The sequence below is a fragment of the Tachypleus tridentatus genome, chromosome 10 (assembly GCF_004210375.1).
Source record: "Tachypleus tridentatus isolate NWPU-2018 chromosome 10, ASM421037v1, whole genome shotgun sequence".
In the NCBI taxonomy this organism is placed as follows: Eukaryota; Metazoa; Arthropoda; class Merostomata; order Xiphosura; family Limulidae; genus Tachypleus; species Tachypleus tridentatus.
Window position 1 is genome coordinate 39,258,350 of NC_134834.1, and position 7,732 is coordinate 39,266,081.

Below are 7,732 nucleotides of genomic sequence, written 5' to 3' on the forward strand. Positions count from 1 at the left end.
CCTAATTTAGCAGTGTAAGACTAGAGGGAAGGCAAGCATGTTTGGCGCGTGGGGATGCGAACCCACACCCTCAATTACGAGTCGCAAGCCTTAACATGCTTGGCTATGCCGAGCCAGTGCTAAAGAACTTAGCATTACATAAATGAACTGTATGACTTGACAGCAATAACATCAGTATGGCACATTGTCATTTTATATTAATATATTATAATAAATAAAATAAAAACATTGTACTTTACCAAACAAAACAAAACAATTATTATAGTACTAGGCATAGCTCAGTTGCTAAAATGAGAAAACTAAATGACACCAAAACAATTTAATTAACTACATATAATAACTTTACTGATGACATTATAAAAAAAATGTAACTGGCACACATTTTTTTTCAAAACAAAATGTAACAAAAAGCTGTCAAACACAAAGATAAGGCAAAAATGAATAATCCAAACAGACACAATTAAAGTGCACTCACACACACACACACACAAAGTATCATTTAACTCAAAATTTTCAAAATGTATCAAGGATCATGCCATTGAATGGTTGGTAAAATATTTTTAGCAATTTTAAACAATTATGATTGATAATTCATGAAATCTTTACACTTTGAATGATTGGCTTTTACCTTTCACTTCATAAGAAGGTCGCTCTGTTTCCAAAAGGTGCTTGAATTTCTTTAATTCTAAGTTTTAAAGCTTTATAGTAAACTAAAATGTCCAGTCTTCAATTAATAATTCATGAAATATTAATCTTAGTACTTTGTTCTTTTGAAGCCACAAAGTTTATGCCCTGCACATTTCTAGTTTAAAATATTTCCAAAACCATGTAATCTTTAATGTCATACTTTCACTGAAAAAGAAATTCTGGAGAGTAAAAACCTTGTGTGTACACGTGTGTACGCATGTATGAAAACATCTTTTAAAATATTATTTTGGTGAATCCTCAGACAAAACATTTATGCCTTTACAGAATTACTTTATGAACTAAATACTTTAGAATTCTTTCAATATAATCAAAGCCATAATTTTTTGAAGGATTGCTGATGAAACAAGTTAAATATAAAATTTACAAAAGAAAGAACCTGTTACATAGATTTATGTCTTTCAGTAGCCATTTCATAGCCTACTTGTATAATTATTGTTTCTATAATGTGTAATAAGACATGCAATATCATTAAAAAAAAATGTTTAAGTGCAGGAAATGAAACCTGAGTCACATTTTCAGCAGATTTTCCTTACCAACTTTGTTAAAAATCTTAATGCATGTAAGGAATTTGTTAATAAGCACACTAGCATCACTAATGACACCTGTTTATTTTTATAATATTTCAACCAACTTTAACATATTGCATAAATTCAAGTATAAATCAATACCAACAAACAGGCTGTTTTGTGGTAACACAACTATGGGAAGAGAAATAATGACTGAGAGATAAAACATAACATTTTGTTTTAAGCATCATAACTGAGCACTGTTCAGACAGTTTAATACACTGTTAAGCTTTTAATACTTATTATTATTATGCAAATATAGAAATTCAGTTGCTGTATAACTGCTTGCATTTATTCACATCTAAGTGATATGCAAAAAAGTAAAGAAATTTCAGAAACACAGCCAATATATCTGTATTACTTTAAGGAGACTTTTTTTAGTTTTTATAATTAAGTCTATACAGCAATGGTTTTCAGTTTTCTTGCCTCATAGATCCCTTCACAAACAAAAGACAATCTTGTTAACCCTAAGTCTACAGGAGATGAAACTATGGCATATAAAAGAAACTTTTAATACAATTTTATTTTCATTTGATTGAGTATATTGTATGCTTTATTTGTTGTTTAATTGTATTAATGAAATTTGATCTTCATTTCATATTTAACTTCAGAATGTTCATAGACCAAAGGCAGAGGTTGGCCATATAGAATAAAATGATAACTCCTATACTAAAATCACAGAATAACAATCTTAGAAATAATATAAAGGAAAATCACACAGCCTTCACAGAAAAAACAAAACTGAATAGACTGATTTACAGAAAAACCTACATCATTTATTACTGGTGTAAACCATGGAACTTCACAAGCTAAAGCAGCACAAGTGCGAAAACTCGTATTTGCTATAAACACTACCATACCTTGTTTTCATCTCTATCCACAATATCTATACAGTTTCAAACTTTCACATTATATTTTATTTTCATTAACAATGATAATACTGAATCATTAACACTGATAAGTCAAGCCTTGTGTGTGTGTGTGTGTTTTCATAAATCAAATAGTACCATTTCAAAACTGTTTATGTTATGAAGCCTGTCTTCTGCTATAACATAGTTGAAAATTCACTTATTTGCTACATACCCTACTTATTTACTCACTGGAAGTTTAAAACAAATGTGCACACATTTTACTCAAAATTAATAGAGGACTGGACAGACAATAAAAATGTTTGTGAACATCAAAATATCAAGTCATCAAAATAGACATCTAGTGTTTTATAAGTAGCCTCCAATGGTAATGCATATTAAGATTGGTCACTTACATCTAATACACTAAAGCATTTCACAAGTCTTAACTTTTTAAGGCATTTTAGTATATACACAATATTTTCCAGCAGCATTCACTTTCCATACAGATTCACCAGATGTACAAGTCACATTGCGATAATTTCCTCCACAGTTCAGCTTCACACTGATAGATTTTTTTGTAGATTTATCTGTCTCTTTAAAACCAATAACAACTTTTTACCAATACTTTAGCCATATTGTATGACTGGTATGGATATTAATACTTTTATTGATAAGGAGAGAACAATGTTTTGACCTTCCTAGGTCATATTCAGGTTAAGAAAGGTTAACCATATTGTCAGTGAACTTGCTTAAACATGTTGATTGACCAGAAATATTCCAGTTCTGGATGTTTTGCACTTATCAAGTTATGCAAGGTGACCATTTTAAAATATCTTTCCCCTAGATGTTTTCTCAACATATTTATACATTTCTCAGAAATGACTGGAGGACCAATGAAACTACCTCTTATCTAATGGCCAGTTTGGAGGGTTAAATATAATGAATTCACCAGTGTTGTGGTTGCTCTGTCCTTGTACCCTCATGGGTACATACCAAAGAAGAAATCAAAATAGTCTTGTATTCCAGTACTTAGGTTCTGAATGAAATTACTGTGCCTGGGAATGGCAGATGTAGTGGGTTGGTGTAACGTGTTTTTTTGCTTTTGCATATAGGTTCTTAGAATAGAAAGTATATTAGTAGTGTTAAATTATTATGCACTTGTTTTAATTTTTTTTAATGTTAATCTATGTTTGCATAGTCATATGAAATATAGAAACTTAAGTAATTTTTAATATAGGTACATCTTTTGTCCAATTGTACAAAGTTCATCATATTTTAATAGTTACAAATGAAATATACTTGTTGAATTGTGAATGTATACTTCACCTGATAAATGAGCAAACTTCTGTTCATGGGCTAGTATTACGATCTTAAACTAATTGGAATAATTAACTTTTGTGTGCCTGTGGGGCTCATTATACTTAATTTATGAGTGATCTTAGATTGGCATGTATTTTATGAAATTGTAGTAACTGTCTTTTCGTGGAACAGTAAGACAAGTAAATCTGTAAATGACAAAAAATAACCGTAAGTATCATATTTTGGAACAAAATCTTTTATTTTATGACTTATAGGTAAACAGCTATTGGAGATTAAAATTTAAAATATATTTTACAATATTCATAACTGTATTATGTATCACTTTATAAAATGTTACATCACATTTCTATACATTATTATATCCCTAATAACAGAGTGTACTAATTCTCAGTTGATAACACTTAACCATACCTGCTTTATGTCCTTTCTGTCACATTTACTTCAGGATATTCAGAAGTGAATGTAAATAAAGATTAAGAATTGTTTAGCTGCTTAAGCATACCATATCAGAAGACTTACAGTCTCAATATTCTTTTGAAGTAATTAAAGAGGTTTGGATGTGTACATATATATAGATCTTCATTTTAGACAGAACTATTTCCAAAATAACATCACTCTTGCAGGATAGGATGGATATGGCCACACTGTCTTTAACTGACTCTGATCTCCAGGCCCTGTGAAGGAAAAGATGTTTCTCTCTTTAGATTCTGGAAAAATGAAGATTCAGTGAAAGCATCATCCACACATTGTTTCTTTACAGACAAAGGAAAACCATGAAGAAGAATGAAAACTCGTAACATAGTCAGTGTAATCCATTAAGACAACACAGTAGCAAAAAAATTTCATAAAAATGAAATGATGTTCACAAAATAATTAGTTGTGAACAAAGATGAGAACAGTTATGTCTAATCAATCCCTAGTAAACTTAAACTTTTAAAGTGTCTGCCAATTTTCAACTTAGAATTAAAATTTAAAAGAATTACCCAAAATTTCTAATGAATTTTTTTTCTGTAAATTTATGGACATCATTTACAAACATCTCCTTTGAAGAACTAATTTTTCCAAATTTATTTCCAATACCAGTGCTTCAAAATCATATACTTTTTCTCTTATACTCCTAGCATTACAACAGTAACAATCAAGTCTATCCTTTTCTACTACTTCTGTACTAACTTTAGTGCTAAATTTTTATTCTTTTTGTGTTAAGTTTCTTCTGGCCCTCACCACTGTTTAGTTTTAGTTTTAAACCTCCCTTATAGCTGAGTTAATAGTCTTAGAAAACAAGCCAGCTGCTACAGTATTTAAATGTAAACCACCCATTCCAAAAAGCTCCCTTCTTCCGATGAACTTGATCGATACAAGTCCAGTCAGTCTGCTCATCCTTACAGTTTACTTACTGAAACCTAAACCTAACATTTAACCCTAGTGACCTACTTATAACTTCATTTACACAGTTAATTCTTGGTTATACTCTCCACCTGTTCTCCCACATAGCATAATCTAATTATTTTGTCCTCATTTACCAACAGATTATTCTAACCATATATCTTGTCGATAAATCACCTACAACTTCCATATCCTTCTCTGATCCTTTTGTTTTCATTTTCTCCAACAGTTCATATGCAGAATCCAAATTCTGAAATTTGTTTGTCAACATAATAGGTTCATAACAAGTAAATTCATTATTTTTTACTCTAATACTAATAGCACTCTTTCTATCATCCTGAAAGTCACTGTCATATGATATATCCCTTTCATATTAATAAATTATTTACCCTCTGACTACTGCTTCCATTTCACATAATCTACAATTCTTTTCATTACCTCTAACTTCTCCAATTATATAATTCCTACATAAAATCGTATACCTTCGTCACTAATTTTCTTTAGTACGTAGCGACCTGGTATATCTTGGGACTTAAAGTACTTGACTCGTACTCTTGAGCGGTTAATAACTTTATAACGTCCTTTTGAATGAAAGAATACACACTAGTAAGGATAAAAGAGCGAGCATGTTATGTAACGGGTAAATTCCGAACTCCCAATTCTTTGTTAATATTTATCCAATTTTTTCTTTTAATGTCTTGTGGGAAAACACTCATTAAAAAAATAACATATGTGTATTGTCACCTGCATATTTTCTACGGCTGTGATTGGACATCTACTTAGTAGAATTTAACAATGACTTTCAAGTAATGACGTCAATACTGATTATACTACAGAGTATCTTAGCAACGTTAAACGTAGAGAAAAGAATTTCGGAAAGTTAGTGAAGAACAAGAAGCCTAAAAAATATTGATATTTCGTCTTATAAAAAGAGAAGTAAGATATTATAATGGAATTAACATTAAAAATTATTATTTTTGCTTAATTATATTTGCTGTCAAAACCCAACCCAAATGTATGAAAAATTTATTTTATCTCTTAAAAATGTGAAAAACATGTACTATTATATCCAGAAACGAAATAATACAGCAGTTCCTTTACACAACTTGTTTCCAACCGAAAACCCCTCAGTCACTGCTTCTGTTAATTACGATTGCAGAAGCTAAAGCGGAACGATTGTATCTGTAGGAAATAAAATCATAATATAAAACTAATACAGATGTCCTTTTAATTTGGGTTGTACGGGTTCTTGATAGGGGCCATTTACAATGTAATACTGTACACTAGAAAGAAAATTTATGGAAATGAAACCAGCAAGAAATCGTTGTACTGATTCATGATGAGGAAAACCCACTTGAGAAAAATGTATTCAAAAGTCGGCTGGTATTGGTATTAACACTTTAATTGAAATTAAGTACAGTTTGAGTTCCTCTTCCCCCCAAAGTATGTTATGGGTTACTGAATTATGTGAGCATGAATAAAAGTGTTGTATCTTTTCGCTTCAAGACAAACAAACACAGCTATTTTATAACAGAAGTTCAAAGTTACTTCTGTTGACATGTTTTTCATAATCTTTTAGACATGGTTTTTAGTCTTTTGTGTTAATTTGGATGAAAATATTCAAATTAATCAAAGATGTTGGCCGTGAGTATAAAGCAGATATAAGTTTGTTTTCGTCTTTGAATTTCGCGCAAAGCTACTCTAGGTCTATCTGCGCTAGCCGTCCCTAATTTAGCAGTGTAATACTAGAGGGAAAGCAGTTAGTCATCACCACCCACCGCCAACTCTTGGGCTACTCCTTTACCAACGAATAGTGGGATTGACCGCCACCTTATAACGCACTCATGGCTGGGAGAGCGAGCATGTTTGGTGCGACCGAGATTCGAACCCGCGACCCTCGGATTACGAGTCAAACGCCTTAACACACTTGGCCATGCCGGACCAAGTTACCCTATTGGAATGTTTTTCATAATTTTTAGACATAGTATCTAGTCTTTTGTATTAATTTGGATGGAAATCAAATTAATCAAAGATGTTGACCGTAGATATAAAGAAGACATGAGACTGATAAATGTTATTCAGTGGTGATGTGATTTAAACATTCCAACTCAATACATTTAACTAATTGATCATTTAGATTTGTAAACATTACTTGTGATTTAAAAGTAAATTTATACTTAAACAGAAAAAAAGGAGAATTTTACCTATCGTAATAAAAACTTCCTGCGCAAACACAAATAAAACACCTTCTTAGATATTTTTATGAAGATGGTTATGTTGATACTTTTTACAATTTTATTTAATTTTTTATTTAGTTTATTTGGCATCACAAAACAACATCAACTGCCCTTGTGGATACATGTTAAGAGAAATCATGGCTGTAAGTTGTGAATATGGATATACTTTGTTTGTATTCATTTCATCTTTTCATATAAAAATTTGAGGGACATAATCTGTTTGGTAGAAATATGTCTTTATAATAATTTAATGAGAAAACTCTAGATAAACTAAAAATACATTTGATATCTTCCCAACTTTAAAGCTCTGACTGAAACGAAGTGTTTTTGCTAGTTCATTTTTTAGTATATTTTACACGAGACAGGAATTAAAACCTGACTACGAATATGAATTTTCTTACACAGAGACACAAAGCAACTTGGAATAGATCTAAATAATATGTTTTATTATAATATGCGAAGCAAGCAGTACGTGCAATGAGATTTTTGTGAATTTCAGTAAGAAGAAAATATTACAACAAGAAAACACCTATACTAATTACATCATGACATAAAAGACCACAAGTTACGTAAAATTTTTTCGAGTCTTACAAATTACTATACATGGTAGAAATGCTAGGTGTTGTTTAATGTCTTGTGTTGGTGTTCACTGATTGATGGCCCC

The 7,732-nt window shown here is 30.9% G+C and overlaps 1 long non-coding RNA gene across 1 annotated transcript in view; it reads right to left on the bottom strand.

Annotated features, from left to right (window-relative positions):
• LOC143229100 (uncharacterized) overlaps positions 1 to 5,812 on the bottom strand; it is a 13,683-nt gene extending 7,871 nt beyond the window's left edge. Inside the window, exons 1-2 of the long non-coding RNA XR_013015665.1 lie at positions 5,314 to 5,812; positions 3,857 to 4,119 (exon numbers count right to left, since the gene is read on the bottom strand). This is a non-coding gene — a long non-coding RNA (uncharacterized LOC143229100). The remainder of the gene's footprint in view (positions 1 to 3,856; positions 4,120 to 5,313) is intronic.
• Positions 5,813 to 7,732: the final 1,920 nt, after the last annotated feature.